At 42.3% G+C, this 14,807-nt stretch overlaps 3 pseudogenes; all 3 read right to left on the minus strand.

The window, feature by feature from the left end:
• Nucleotides 1-6,031: 6,031 nt before the first annotated feature.
• LOC142678355 (5S ribosomal RNA) lies at nucleotides 6,032-6,150 on the minus strand (annotated as a pseudogene).
• A 67-nt stretch (nucleotides 6,151-6,217) lies between these two features.
• LOC142704382 (5S ribosomal RNA) lies at nucleotides 6,218-6,336 on the minus strand (annotated as a pseudogene).
• A 67-nt stretch (nucleotides 6,337-6,403) lies between these two features.
• LOC142738214 (5S ribosomal RNA) lies at nucleotides 6,404-6,522 on the minus strand (annotated as a pseudogene).
• Between the last annotated feature and the right edge of the window lie 8,285 nt (nucleotides 6,523-14,807).

The following is a 14,807-nucleotide window of genomic DNA, read 5'->3' on the forward strand; positions in this document are numbered from 1 at the left end:
TCAGCTTAGAATGGCCATTGACTTTAAATGCATTAATCCATAGTCCTTTTTAATCGATTGTGAAATATAATCTAAACGCCATAATAAAAAATCAACCGCACTACTGATTCTCAGACAGTCTCCCACACTGGTACTAGCGAGGCCTTAAGCTGTGTAACTTGACGAGAGCACGCACATTCAGCTTAGAATGGCCATTGACATTAAATGCTTTAATCCATAGTTCTTTTTAATCGATTGTGAAACAAAATCTAAACGACATAATAAAAAGTCAACCACACAACAGAATCCCAGATAGTCTCCCTCACTGGTACTAGCGAGGGATTAAGCTGTGTAACTTCTGCGATCTGACGAGAGCAGGCACATTCAGCTTAGAATGGCCATTGACATTAAATGCTTTAATCCATAGTCCCTTTTAATCGATTGTGAAACAAAATCTAAACTACATATTAAAAAGTCAACCGCACCACTGATTCCAATACAGTCTCCCACACAGATACTAGCGAGGCCTTAACCCCTTAAGGACGCAGCCTAGTTTTGGCCTTAAGGCTCAGAGCCCATTTTTCAAATCTGACATATTTCACTTTATGTGGTAATAACGTCGGAATGCTTAAACCTACCCAAGCGATTCTGAGATTGTTTTCTCGTGACACATTGGGCTTCATGTTCGTGGTAAAATTTGGTCGATATATTCAGTGTTTATTGGTGAAAAATTGCAAAATGTAGAGAAAATTTTGAAAAAATTGCATTTTTCAGAATTTAAATGCATCTGCTTGTAAAACAGACGGTTATACCACCCAAAATAGTTACTAGTTCACATTTCCCATATGTCTACTTTAGATTGGCATCGTTTTTTGAACATTCTTTTATTTTTCTTGGACGTTACAAGGCTTAGAACATAAACAGCAATTTCTCATATTTTTAAGAAAATTTCAAAAGCCTTTTTTTTAAGGTACCTCTTGAGTTCTGAAGTGGCTTTGTGGGGCCTATGTATTAGAAACCCTGATAAAACACCCCATTTTAAAAACTAGACCCCTCAAAGTATTCAAATCAGCAGTTAGAAAGTTTTTTAACCCTTCAGGCATTTCACAGGAATTAAAGCAAAGTGGAGGTGAAATTTGCAAATTTCATTTTCTTGCTGAATTTCAATTTTATTCATTTTATTTTCTGTAACACAGAAGGTTTTACCAGAGAAACACTACTAAATATATATTGTCCAGATTCTGCAGTTTTTAGAAATGTCCCACATGTGGCCCTACTGCGCTCGTGGACTAAAACACAAGCCCTAGAAGCAAAGAAGCACCTAGTGCATTTTGAGTCCTCTTTTTTATTAGAATATATTTTAGGCAGTATGCCAGGTTTGAAGAGGTGTTGAGGTGTCAAAACAGTAGGAATCCCCTAATAGTGACCCCATTTTGGAAACTACACCCCTCAAGGAATTCATTTAGGGTTGTTGTTACCATTTTGACCGCACAGTTTTTTCACAGCACGTATTTGAATTGGGCTCTGAAATGAAAAAAATGTCATTTTTTCCAATAAAATGTAATTTGTGATCAAAATTTCTTATTTTCACAGGGAACAAAATACCCCATTTTGTTGCCCAATTTGTCCTTAGTGTGGCAATACCCCATTTGTGGTGATAAACTGCCGTTTGGGCCCATGGGAGGGCTCAGAAGGAAAGGAGCGCTATATGTTTGTTGGAGTCCAGATTTTGTTGGATTGGTTTTCGGGTGCCATGTCGCATTTTCAGAGCCTCAGAGGTATCAAAGCAATGGAAACCCACCAAAAGTGACCCCATTTTGGAAACTACACCCCTCAAGGAATTCATTTATGGTTGTTGTTAGCATTTTGACCACACAGTTTTTTCACAGCACCTATTTCAATTGGGCTGTGACATTAAAAAAATGAAATTTTTTCCAATAAGATGTAATTTTTTACCAAAGTTTCTTATTTTCACAGGGAACAAAGTACTCAATTTTGTTGCCCAATTTCTCCTGAGTGCATCAATACCCCATTTGTGGCAATAAACTGCCGTTTGGGCCCATGGGAGGCCTCAGAAGGGAAGGAGCGCTGTGTGTTCTTTGGAGTACATATTTTGCTGGTTTGGTTTTCGGGTGCCATGTCGCATTTGCAGAGCCCCAGAGGTATCAAAGCAATGGAAACCCACCAGAAGTGACCCCATTTTGGAAACTACACCCCTCAAGGAATTCATTTATGGGTAATGTGACCATTTAGACTCCATAGTTTCTTCACAGAACTTATTTGAATTGGGCTGGGAATTAAAAAAATATATATTTTTTCCAATAATATGTAATTTTAGCTCAAAAATTCTTATTTTCACAAGAAATAAAATACTCCATTTTGTTGCCCAATTTGTCCTGAGTGCGGCAATACCCCATTTGTGGTGATAAACTGCCGTTTGGGCCCATGGGAGGGCTCAGAAGGAAAGGAGCGCTGTGTGTTCTTTGGCGTACAGATTTTGCTGGATTGGTTTTCGGGTGCCATGTCGCATTTGCAGAGCCCCAGAGGTATCAAAGCAATAGAAACTTACCACAAATGACCCCATTTTGGAAACTACACCCCTCAAGGAATTCATTTATGGGTGTTGTGACCAATTTGACCCCATAGTTTTTTCACAGAACTTATTTGAATTGGGCTGGGAATGAAAACAAAATTATTTTTTTCAAATAATATGTAGTTTTGGCTGAAAATTTCTTATTTTCACAAGTAACAAAATACCCCATTCTGTTGCGCAATTTGTTCTGAGTGACGCAATACCCCATTTGTTGTGATAAACTGCCGTTTGGGCCCATGGGAGGGCTCAGAATGAAAGGACCACCATTTGGCCTACTGGGGATTTTCTAGTGCGAAGTCATGTATGCAGAAGCCCCTGAGGTACCAGTACAGTTGAAACCCGCAAGAAGTGACCCCGTTTTAAAAACTACACCCTTAAGGCATTCATCTATAGGTGTAATGAGCATTTTGACCGGAGACCTACACCCCATAAACTGTAATGTGGGTTCTCCCAGGTATGGCAATACCCTACATGTGGCTGTTATCAGCTGCCTGGACACACAGCAGGGCCCAGAGGGGAAAGACGAGGGGGGATAAGCTGTGTGGAGTGCATCAGGGTAAGTAAAATTGGGGTAAATTATAAACCAAGGGATGTATGATAAATTTTAAAACACTTTCATACAGAGCTCTGGTTATTCGGGACACGTGTCACATTGATATATTGTGTCATCCATTATCGCCCTCTTATAGCAGACTTTGCACCTCTTTTGACTTTTTCCCTTCTTGCCAGTTTGGGGAACTTCTCCTGGAAAGTGTTGCCCTGGTACGATGCGTGTGGGCTCGCTTCCAGAAGTACTGGGTGCCCCCCCGTCTTGGTCCCTAAAGATTAGGTTCTTGATAATCACCTCTTGAAATTCCAGGAAAGTTCCCGTCTGGCCTGCACATTGACGTAGCATGTACGCATTGTACAATGCCATCTGTATGATGTGCCCGGCCAGCTTCTTATACCACACCGCATGGCGCTGTAGGGCTTCAGGGCTTGATCTTACAAGTCCATCCCTCCCATGTACTTATTGTAGTCCAGGATGCAGTCTGGTTTGGGGGTGGCCTTTCCTTCATATATCCTAAACCTGTAGGTATACCCTGATGCACTCTCACAGCTTATACATCTTCACGCCATACCTTGCCCTCTTACCCGGCAGGTACTGGCGGAATTGAACCCTCCCTTTAAAATGTACCAGGGACTCATCAATAGAAATACACTTCTCGGGGGTGTATGCTTGGGAAAACCGGGCACTGGAACGGTCTAATAGGGGTCTCCGTTTATACAAATGGTCAAAACTGGGGTCATCTCGGGGTGGGCACTGCTCATTATCAGTATAATGAAAGAAGCAAAGTATTGCCTCATTTATTTATTTTTTTAGGTTCCAGTTCAGTTCTGAAGTTGCTTTGAGGGGCCCATATATTAGAAACCCCTATCAAATACCCCATTTTAGAAACTAGACCCCTCAAAGTATTCACAACAGCATTTAGAAAGTTTATGAACCCTTTAGGTGTTTCACAAAAATTTAGAGCAAAGTAGAGGTGAAATTTACATTTTTTTTTTGTCAGAAAATCCTCTTTATACCATTTTTTTTATAACACAAAAGGATTTATCAGTGAAACACAACTTAATACGTATTGCCCAGATTCTGCAGTTTTGAGAAATATCCCACATGTGGCCCTAGTGCGGTAATGGACTGAAGCGCCGGCCTCCGAAGCAAAAGGAGCACCTAGTGGATTTTGAAGCCTCTTTTTTATTAGGCACCATGTCCGGTTTGAAGAGGTCTTGTGGTGCCTAAACATTGGGAACCCCCCAAAAGTGACCCCAATTTGGAAACTAGACCCCTTGAGGAATCCATTGTAGTTTTCTTGGGGTGCATGCGGCTTTTTGATCAGCTTTTATTCTATTTTTAGGTGGCGTGGTGATTAAAAAACAGCAATTGTACCATTGTTTTTTTTTCGTTTTTTTTTACAGCGTTCACCGTGCGCTATAAATGACATATTCACTTTATTCTACGGGGCGATATGATTCCGGCGATACCAGATGTTTATAGTTTTTTTTAATGTCTTATGGCGTTTGCACAATAAAATAAGTTTTGTAAACAATCATTCACTTTTTGTGTTACCTTATTCTAAGAGCCAGAACTTTTTTATTTTTCAATCAATAAAGCCGTGCGAGGACTTATTTTTTTGCGTAACGAACTGTAGTTTCGATCAGTACCATTTTTAGGTACATGCGACTTTTTGATCTCTTTTTATTCCATTTTTTGGGAGGTGAAGTGACCAAAGAATTGTGATTGTGGTTCGGTTTATTATTATTTTATTTTACGGCGTTCACCGTGCGGGATAAATAATGAAATAATTTTGTAGTTCAGGCCGTTACGGACGCGGCGATACCAATTATGTATAGTTTATTTGTTTTTTTATATATTTTTATTAATAATAAAGGACTGATAAGGGAAAAAGGGGGATTTTTACTTTTAATACTTTTAAATCTTTTATTTTCTTATTTTTACACATCTTTTTTACTTTATTACTTTGTCCCACTAGGGGACATGAGGGCAGGAGGCCCTGATTGCTATTCTAATACACTGCACTACATGCGTAGTGCAGTGTATTAGAACTGTCAGCTACTCACTGACAGCAAGCATAGTGGGTCCTGACGTTGTCAGGACCCACTAGGCTTCCGTCTATGGCATAGCCGGACGCCATTGTCTGGTGTCCGGTTGCCATAGTCACCATCGCGATGCCATCGCGATGGCAGCTTAACCCCTAAAAAGCCGCGATCTCTATAGAACGCGGCTTTTAAGGGGTTAATCAGCGGGGACACAGCGATCGGTCCCCGCTGTAGGAGCTGTGACAGCTGCTGAACAAGACAGCAGCGTCACAGCTCCTGTATGTGTCGGGAGGACGGCCGAAACGGCCGTTACTCCCGAGACGTACTATTACGGCATGGAGCGCGAAAGATACAGCTGCCATGACGTAATAGTACGTCAAGGAGCGGGAAGGGGTTAAGCTGTGTAATTTGACGAGAGGAGGCACATTCAGCTTAGAATGGCCATTGACATAAAATGCTTTAATCCATAGTCCTTTTTAATCGATTGCGAAACAAAATCTAAACGACATGATAAAAAGGCAATCGCACCAGGAATTCCCAGACAGTCTCCCACACTGGTACTAGAAGGGCCTTAAGTTGTGTAACTTGACGAGAGCAGGCACATTCAGCTTAGAATGGCCATTGACATTAAATGCTTTAATCCATAGTCCTTTTTATCGATTGTGAAACAAAATCTAAACGACATAATAAAAAGTCAACCACATCACTGATTCCCAGACAGTCTCCCACACAGATACTAGCAAGGGATTAAGCTGTGTAATTTGACAAGAGCAGCTTAGAATGGCCATTGACAATAAATGCTTTAATCCATAGTCCTTTTTAATCGATTGTGAAACAAAATCTAAACACCAAATAATTAAAAGTCAACCGCACCACTGATTCCCAGACAGTCTCCCACAATGGTACTAGCTAGGCCTTAAGCTGTGTAACTTCTGCGATCTGACGAGAGCAGGCACATTCAGCTTAGAATGGCCATTGACAATAAATGCTTTAATCCATAGTCCTTTTTAATCGATTGTGAAACAAAATCGAAACGACATAATAAAAAGGCAACCGCACCACGTATTCCCAGACAGTTTCCCACACTGGTACTAGCGAGGCCTTAAGCAGTGTAACTTCTGCAATCTGACGAGAGCAGGCACATTCAGCTTAGAATGGCCATTGACATTATATCCTTTAATCCATAGTCCTTTTTAATCGATTTTGAAACAAAATCTAAACTACATAATAAAAAGTCAACCGCACCACGGATTCCCAGACAGTCTCCCACACTGGTACTAGCGAGGCCTTAAGCTGTGTAACTTCTGCGATCTGACGAGAGCAGGCACATTCAGCTTAGAATGGCCATTGACATTAAATGCTTTAATCCATAGTCCTTTTTAATCGATTGTGAAACAAAATCTAAACGACATAATAAAAAGTCAACCGCACCACGTATTCCCAGACAGTCTCCCACACTGGTACTAGGATGAGTGCAGAGTGAAATAAAAATTAGGATCTATGTTGGCGCTGCTGCGTGGTGTAGACAGGATGAAGTCCAAGAGCTAGGTAAACGTAAAATGATTTATTGCTATGCAACGCGTTTCAACGCCGAACTGGCGTTTTCATCAGGCATGAGGAGCACAAAAGAAAGGACATGTATTTATACAGAAAACAAGTCATCTGATTTGGGCCAGTTCAGACTGGGTAATTGGGTAAAAAAACCGCCAAAAAAAACATCAGGGGGGAGGGGGGCAGGGGAGTGGGTTCAAAGTTACAGTTAATTGTAATGACATTTATTGGTGTTAATTCATTAAAACGTATATACATAATAAAACAAATTAAAAGACGAGCTGTCACGATAAAGAGTTCTCTTTGTAGTGTGTCGGTGTAGAAGGACGGCTGAAAAAGTTTTGTTTGCGGGGGACGGCAAGAATTTTTATTATTGAATAGTTATTGGGAAGGAATAGGTGGTGAGCAGGTACTGACTCAGATGATAATTGCTTGCTTGTTTATTTATTTTAAACATAAGATGCTGTGTCGCTGCAATATACGTGTTTGCGTGTGTGAGTGAAATTTGTTGTCTGTTGCCAAGGAGACCACTTGTATTACGGTGGCCGACGTGGTCCAGAGCAGGGTGGAACGCACGGTGACCCGCCAGACGCCAAGAATCGCCGGACGGTGCTGCAGGGGAAAAAAAGGGGATGATGAAGAGAGAGGAAGGGGGAGATTGAGGTAAGTATAGATGAAATGCAAGTAATAAAGTAATGTTTTGGACGTTTGTAGTAATGGAATGCCAGTGTTATGTGTAGTGGTTTGTTATTGTTATTGTTATTGTTTTGGTTTTGTAGTTAGTTGATTTAAGGGATCACTTGACCGATCAGAATAATTCTAGAAGGTAAGGATGGGTTTTGCTGAAGCAGTAATCGAATTTTAAAGTGAAAGGATGGTTGTAATTGAATTTTGGATTTGTTTTAGAGTTATTTCAGGGGGAAGGTCAGAGATCAGCAGCGTATTATGGTTTTTTTGAAACAACACAGGGGGTTGTCTGGTTGTTGTGAGGGTACACTCTGGTTGTTATCAAATATAGAGGCAGAGGAAGGAGTAAAAAATGTCTCATACTTCCGTGTAGGGGCTGTTTTATTGAGATGTATAGGTTTATGGATATAGGATTAGGATTTATGTTTGCTGATAGAATCCAGAGGTTATTTAAATGTTTGGTATTGGTTCGGTGTTTAGTCTAGGGATGACTCTGTGATGTCGTTTAGACCCAATGGGTATAATGTGTTCATTTTAAAGATCCAGTAGTTTTCCCTTTGTTTGAGTTTGTTGAATCTGTTCGGGACGTCAGGATGGATATATTCAATGGGTGTGATTGTGATTTTATTGAAATCGCACTCATGTGTCTGAGAGAAGTGACGGGATACACTGTGTTTAAGATATCCAGTGTTGATGTTGAACCGGTGGTTATTAACTCGGGTTCTTAGGCATTGGGTGGTTCTGCCAATGTACTGTAATTTACACGGGCACTCTAGGAGGTATATGACATATGAGCAGCCGCAGTTGAGGAGAGTTTGGATAGTGAATGTTTCATTGGTGACGGTGGAGGTGTAAGTGTATTTTTTGTGGCTTATGTTATTGCAGCAGAGGCAGCGTGAGTGTCCACATTTGTAGGAACCTTTGAGGTTTGAAAGAAAGTTTGTGTGTGTTGCTGAAGGTTTCTTTATTCTGCTTGGAGCCAGGATATTTTTGAGGGTTAGGGATCGTCTGAATGTGATGTTTGGTTTGTCTGGTAACGTGTCCTTAAGGTGTGGATCGTTTTTAAGGATGTGCCAATGCTTGGAGAGAATGTCCCTAATTGTTTTGTTGCCTCTATTGTAAGTGGTGATGAAATTGGGGTTGCTCTGGCCAGATTTGGGTTTCTTGACGGAGGGGTTTAGACAGGATTTTTGTGTGAGTTTTGAGGCTTGTGATTTTGCGCCTTTGATAAGGTTTATGGGAAAATGTTTATCTTTAAATCTTTTTTCCAAGGTTAGGCACTCCCTGTTGAAGTCTTTATTGGTGCTGCAGTTTTTCCTTATCCTCCTGAATTGCCCAAAAGGAATATTTTTGAGCCATGGGCGGTAGTGGGCGCTTCTAAAATCAATGTAGCTATTCACGTCTACTAGTTTAAAATGTGTTTTTGTCGTAAATTGGTTGCTGCGGTTATCATAGTTGATGGTAAGGTCTAGGAAATCTATAGAGGTAGGGGAGAAGGTGTGTGTGAATGATAGGTCGTAGTTATTGTTATTCAATGTTTCAATGAAGCGAGTCGCTTCCTCCTCAGTGCCTTTCCATACTATAAACAGGTCATCGATGTATCTTTTATATAGCAATATGTTGTTTTTATAGGGGTGTTCGCCATGAATGTGTGTCCTTTCGAAGGAGCCCATGTATAAATTGGCATAGGAGGGTGCGAAACGGGTGCCCATAGCACAACCTTTAATTTGGTGGTAAAAGATACTGTTGAAGGTGAAGATGTTGTGTTTGAGGATAAATTCGATGTAATCGGCTAGGAAGTCTACTTGGGGTTCGGGAATTGAGTCTATGGATGAGAGGAAAGAATGGGTTACTTCTATGCCTTTGTTATGGGGGATATTGCTATACAGTGCAGTAACGTCTGCTGTTAGAAAACTGATTGGGGATAATGAAGGGTCAAACTTTAGGTCATTAAGGTCTCTGATTAGCTGTGTGGAATCCTTGAGGTGGGATGGTAGGGTGAGGACAAGGGGTTGGAGGTGGAGGTCGATGAAATGTGAAAGGTTACTTGTGAGGGAGTCAATTCCCGAGATGATGGGGCGTCCGGGTGGATCAGTAAGTGATTTATGAATTTTTGGTAGGTGGTAGATGAAGGGCATATTTGGAAAGGTGACAGATAAAAAACGCTTCTCCTTTTTATTTAATAGTCCTAATTTGGCAGCTGGCTCAATAAGGTCTTTGTATTCTTGTGTGTATGTGGATAGTGGGTTGGAAGTGAGTTTTCTGTAGAAAGAGGTGTCGCTGAGGATCCTCATAGTCTCATCAAAATATTGGTTCCTATTCTGGATGACAATACCCCCCCTTTATCAGCTGGGCGAATAATGATTTCTTGGTTCTTTTGAAGATTTTTCATGGCTCTTCTTTCGTGGGTAGTTAGGTTGTCAATGTAGTGGGATGGTAGGTCTAGTGTCCTGAACTCGTTGCTAACCAGGGATGAGAAGGTTTCTACCATTGGGCCCTGGTGATGGATTGGGTAATAATTAGACTTGGGATGGACTTCCACTGAGATGGCATTGAGTGTGGGAGAATTTTCAGGTGGTTCAATAATTGGGCCTGGTGTAGTGGTGGATTTGATCATAGCAAAGTGTCTGGTGAGTGTGAGTTTCCTTATGAACCTACCCTGTTTAACAGCAACTGCTGCTCTCACGCTGGACTGTCACCTAGCAACGGGACGCCTTGTCCCGCTGCTGCTGTTTAATGAGATCGGCTGGGCCCTTCTTTTAACCTTTTTTAACCTATTGTTTCACCTTAATGATCAGGATAGATAGTTCTACCTTGGGCCAAAACTGGATTGCCACTAAACTTCTAATTTCATTCCTCTTTATATCCCTGCTTCTGACCTTCGGTGATTCCACATCGAGCCGGCGGGCTGATTTCATTCCCCCGCCGGCCTGGTGTGGTTATGCCGATGGAGGCGGTTCTGGGAGGAGGACTGTTTTGACATAAGACTACACGATAGGACGCTATCGTGGGTGGGCGGGATGTATCGCCGTCTGTCATTGGTGACCGACGCTGAACACCTAACCACCCGATAGGAAACAGCTGTGATTTTACCGGTAAAACATCATTGAGGAAGGTATATCATGGGGTAACTGGGGCATTTGGACATCAACCCCTGACGAAGCACCAGCGAAACGCGCGTTGGGTTAAGCAGAGGTCCCCCTCCTGGTCTTGATCTCCTATTTATCCTCTTATACGCAGGTGTAGGTATACTACTTTACATGTCGTTTTTACTTAGATTGTACCTTATATATATTCTCTATACTTATTTATGTGTTCATCTGTGCAAAGCGTACCATGCCTAGTACCTGCTTATCAATATGTACTTATGCACTTTAGCCATATATAGGTTGTGTCAGACCATTTTTACATCTGGGGGGCTACTCTGCTTTTACGTTCGGATTCCGTTTGTGTTCGAGGGTCCATGGCATTTTATTATGTCTAAGTGTTATATGTTGTCTCCATGTGTCTAATTGACTTTAATAAAGATTATTTGTATTTTTTCAAACTCCTGGTCGTGACTTGTTTCTTGTTCTGGTTTAGTTTTAATTAGTCACTAGGACCACTAGTATCATTCGGGGCATTATTCGGTTTGTTAAATTGTCTTTTCTGTATTTATTACAGCAGTTTCAAAATAACCCCTTCCATATCATGGACTACAGGAGCAGAGAGATCTCCTGGTCAGCACAGGCTGCAAATGTATTCTCTAACCAACCTTCGTATCTGACGGAATCCGTTCAGAGGGTGGCAATAAAGAAAACCTTATTTAATTTATTACATCGGCGTACTCGAATATGGTGGAACAAAACCTATATGCAGCAATATCTGAGTAAGGGGTTAATTCCACGTGGGCTACGGGTTCAAGTCTTTCCATCTTTTCCCATCGAAGATGATGCCTTTACTACTAAATGGGAAGAGTCATGTGCGATGTGTTCTAAAAATTTTATGGAGCTCCTGGTGAGCCATAATGGGGTGTCGTTGGAATCTCTGGATAAAGAGATCGAGGAAATACAGACACGGGTACATACTGAGTTCTCCAAGGATGAACTGGATAACTTGAATAAACAACTGAATGAGTCGTTCACCACCTGGGAGAAAGAAATCTCCTCTATTAAAATGAAGAAGTACCAACGAGATGTGGACGATTTCCAAAACAAACGTATCTATAAATGGCAGTGGAAGATGGGTGGTGAACGGGCACGGTCGGCCTCCATCACTTCACGATCTTCGGCCAGTACTACCTCTAACACCTCCAACCCCAGACCAGGAAGATACCCACAACGACACGGTAAACGTAAAGGCGATCAGGATCGAGGACAAGACTTTCGTCAACATGCCAATAAGCGGACCTTTGCATCTGGATCAGAATCCAGTTCTACTAATCCTCTTAAGGTAATTAACCTTTCCGATAAAGTCTTAACATCTGCCCAAATTGAGGTTTTACAATTAGGCCTGACTTTCTCACCTGTTGCTAAGTTTAACGTTTTTTCCGCAGTAAAAGACCTTCACTTGTTTGCCAGGAAATTGGTTTTTAAAAAGATTTATGCCAAAAAAGACCCTATGTTTTCTTCCCTTTCGGCGTTGGAGTTGGAAGCTTTGAATGCCCTTCAAGACTTGTTGGATGAACAAAATGAACCTTCTCAAGGTGGGTACCCACAACACCTCTTACCTAAATCCACCAAATTTCCCTCTCTTAGTCTATTCCCAGAAATATCCTTATTTGTTAATGTAGTGTCCCAGGAGTTCAAGAGGATTTCTGACTACATTAACCCTTTAACGCTCCATGACCTACTATTAGGTCATGCTAACTGTAGCGTTCGCGCTCAGTGACCTAATAGTAGGTCATGGAGTAAACACGGCGCCGTTCGCGCGGGGCGCGTTCATGAGCTGTGATAGCTGCTGTTTCCGACAGCAGACTATCACTGCTCAATGTGCCGGGACCGATCGCGGAGCTCCCCCGCCGATTAACCCCTCAGAAGCCGCGTTCAATAGCGATCGCGGCTTCTTAGGGGTTAATCCGCCATCGCCGGCCTGCTACACGATAGCGGCCGGCGATGGTGACTATGGCAACCGGACACCAAACAATGGCGTCCGGCTATGCCATAGACGGAAGCCTAGTGGGTCCTGACAACGTCAGGACCCACTATGCTTGCTGTCAGTGAGTAGCTGACAGCTCTAATACACTGCACTACGCATGTAGTGCAGTGTATTAGAATAGCGATCAGGGCCTCCTGCCCTCATGTCCCCTAGTGGGACAAAGTAAAAAAGTAAAAAAAAAGTTCAAAAAAGATGTGTAAAAATAAGAAAATAAAAGTTTTAAAAGTAATAAAAGTAAAAGTCCCACTTTTTCCCTTATCAGTCATTTATTATTAATAAAAATATATAAACAAACAAATAAACTATACATAATTGGTATCGCTGCGTCCGTAACGGCCTGAACTACAAAATTATTTTGTTATTTATCCCGCGCGGTGAACGCCGTAAAAAAATATATTAATAAACCGTACCACAATCACAATTGTTTGGTCACTTCACCTCCCAAAAAATGGAATAAAAAGAGATCAAAAAGTCGCATGTACCTAAAAATGGTACTGATCGAAACTACAGTTCGTTACGCAAAAAATAAGTCCTCGCACGGCTTTATTGATTGAAAAATAAAAACGTTCTGGCTCTAAGAATAAGGTAACACCAAAAGTGAATGATTGTTTACAAAACGTATTTTATTGTGCAAACGCCATAAGACATAAAAAAAACCTATAAACATCTGGTATCGCCGTAATCGTATCGCCACGCAGAATAAAGTGAATATATCATTTATAGCGCACGGTGAACGCTGTAAAAAAAAAAGTATACAAAAACAATAGTAGAATTGCTGTTTATTAGTCACCACGCCACCTAAAAATGGAATAAAAACTGATCAAAAAGCCGCATGCACCCCAAGAAAACTACAATGGATTCCTCAAGGGGTCTAGTTTCCAAATTGGGGTCACTTTTGGGGGGTTTCCAATGTTTTGGCACCACAAGACCTCTTCAAACCAGACATGGTGCCTAATAAAAAAGAGGGCTCAAAATCCGCTAGGTGCACCTTTGCTTCGGAGGCCGGTGCTTCAGTCCATTACCGCCCGAGGGCCACATGTGGGATATTTCTCAAAACTGCAGAATCTGGGCAATACGTATTAAGTTGCGTTTCTCTGATAAATCCTTTTGTGTTATAAAAAAAATGGTATAAAAAGAGTACATTTCACCTCTACTTTGCTCTAAATTTCTGTGAAACACCTAAAGGGTTCATAAACTTCTAAATGCTGTTGTGAATACTTTGAGGGGTCTAGTTTCTAAAATGGGGTGTTTGATGGGGGTTTCTAATATATGGGCCCCTCAAAGCAACTTCAGAACTGAACTGGAACCTAAAAAAATAAATAAATGAGGCAATACTTCGCTTCTTACATTATACTGATAATGAGTCGTGCCCACCCCGAGATGACCCCAGTTTTGACCGTTTGTATAAATGGAGACCCCTATTAGACCGTTCCAGTGCCCGGTTTTGCCAAGCATACTGTTAGGGATCTGCCAGGTACTTCATCTAGCTATACTCCTGGGATTAATCAATCCACACCTGAGGCCAGACCTGCTCGACTGACACCATCTCCCACCAACCAGGGTGGCAGGCTCAGGAGTGGGAGAGCCTATCGCGGCCTGGTCTCTCGGAGTTAGCTCCGCCCCCTGCCCTTTATTACCTGCCCTGTGCTCTCCCTCAGTGCTTGTAATTCTTTTGGATTCCTGGCCCCACTGCTGCTTGCTCCAGCCTGCTTCTGCCGTGCTTCTGCCTTGCTGCAGTTCTGCTTGACCTGCTTGCTTGCCCTGGCTTGCTTCTGTCTCCGTGCCTGCTCGGGTGTACTCGTCCTGGTCCTGACTGTTCGTTCGCCGCCCCGTTTCCTCGTGGCGTTCCGTGGCTACTGCCCCTTCCCTTGCGTGTTCCCTGTTTGTCTTCCTGTGCACTTAGCCAGCGTAGGGACCGCCGCCCAGTTGTACCTCGTCGCCTAGGGCGGGTCGTTGCAAGTAGGCAGGGACAGGGCGGTGGGTAGATTAGGGCTCACTTTCCCTTCACCTCCTTCCTGCCATTACATAATTACAAGCCCTTACCTAGTCTACCATTTCTCCTACGCTGACGCTATCATGGACCCCCTTGAGACCCTGACCCAGCAGATGCAGGGCCTCTCCCTACAGGTCCAGGCCCTGGCCCAAAGGGTCAATCAGGTCGTGACGCTGCTTTAGTAGTACCCCTCACCTCACCTCTAGAACCCGACCTCAAGTTACCTGACCGGTTTTCAGGGGACCGTAAGACGTTTCTCTCCTTCCGGGA

The sequence above is a fragment of the Rhinoderma darwinii genome, chromosome 1 (assembly GCF_050947455.1).
Source record: "Rhinoderma darwinii isolate aRhiDar2 chromosome 1, aRhiDar2.hap1, whole genome shotgun sequence".
Lineage (NCBI taxonomy): Eukaryota > Metazoa > Chordata > Amphibia > Anura > Rhinodermatidae > Rhinoderma > Rhinoderma darwinii.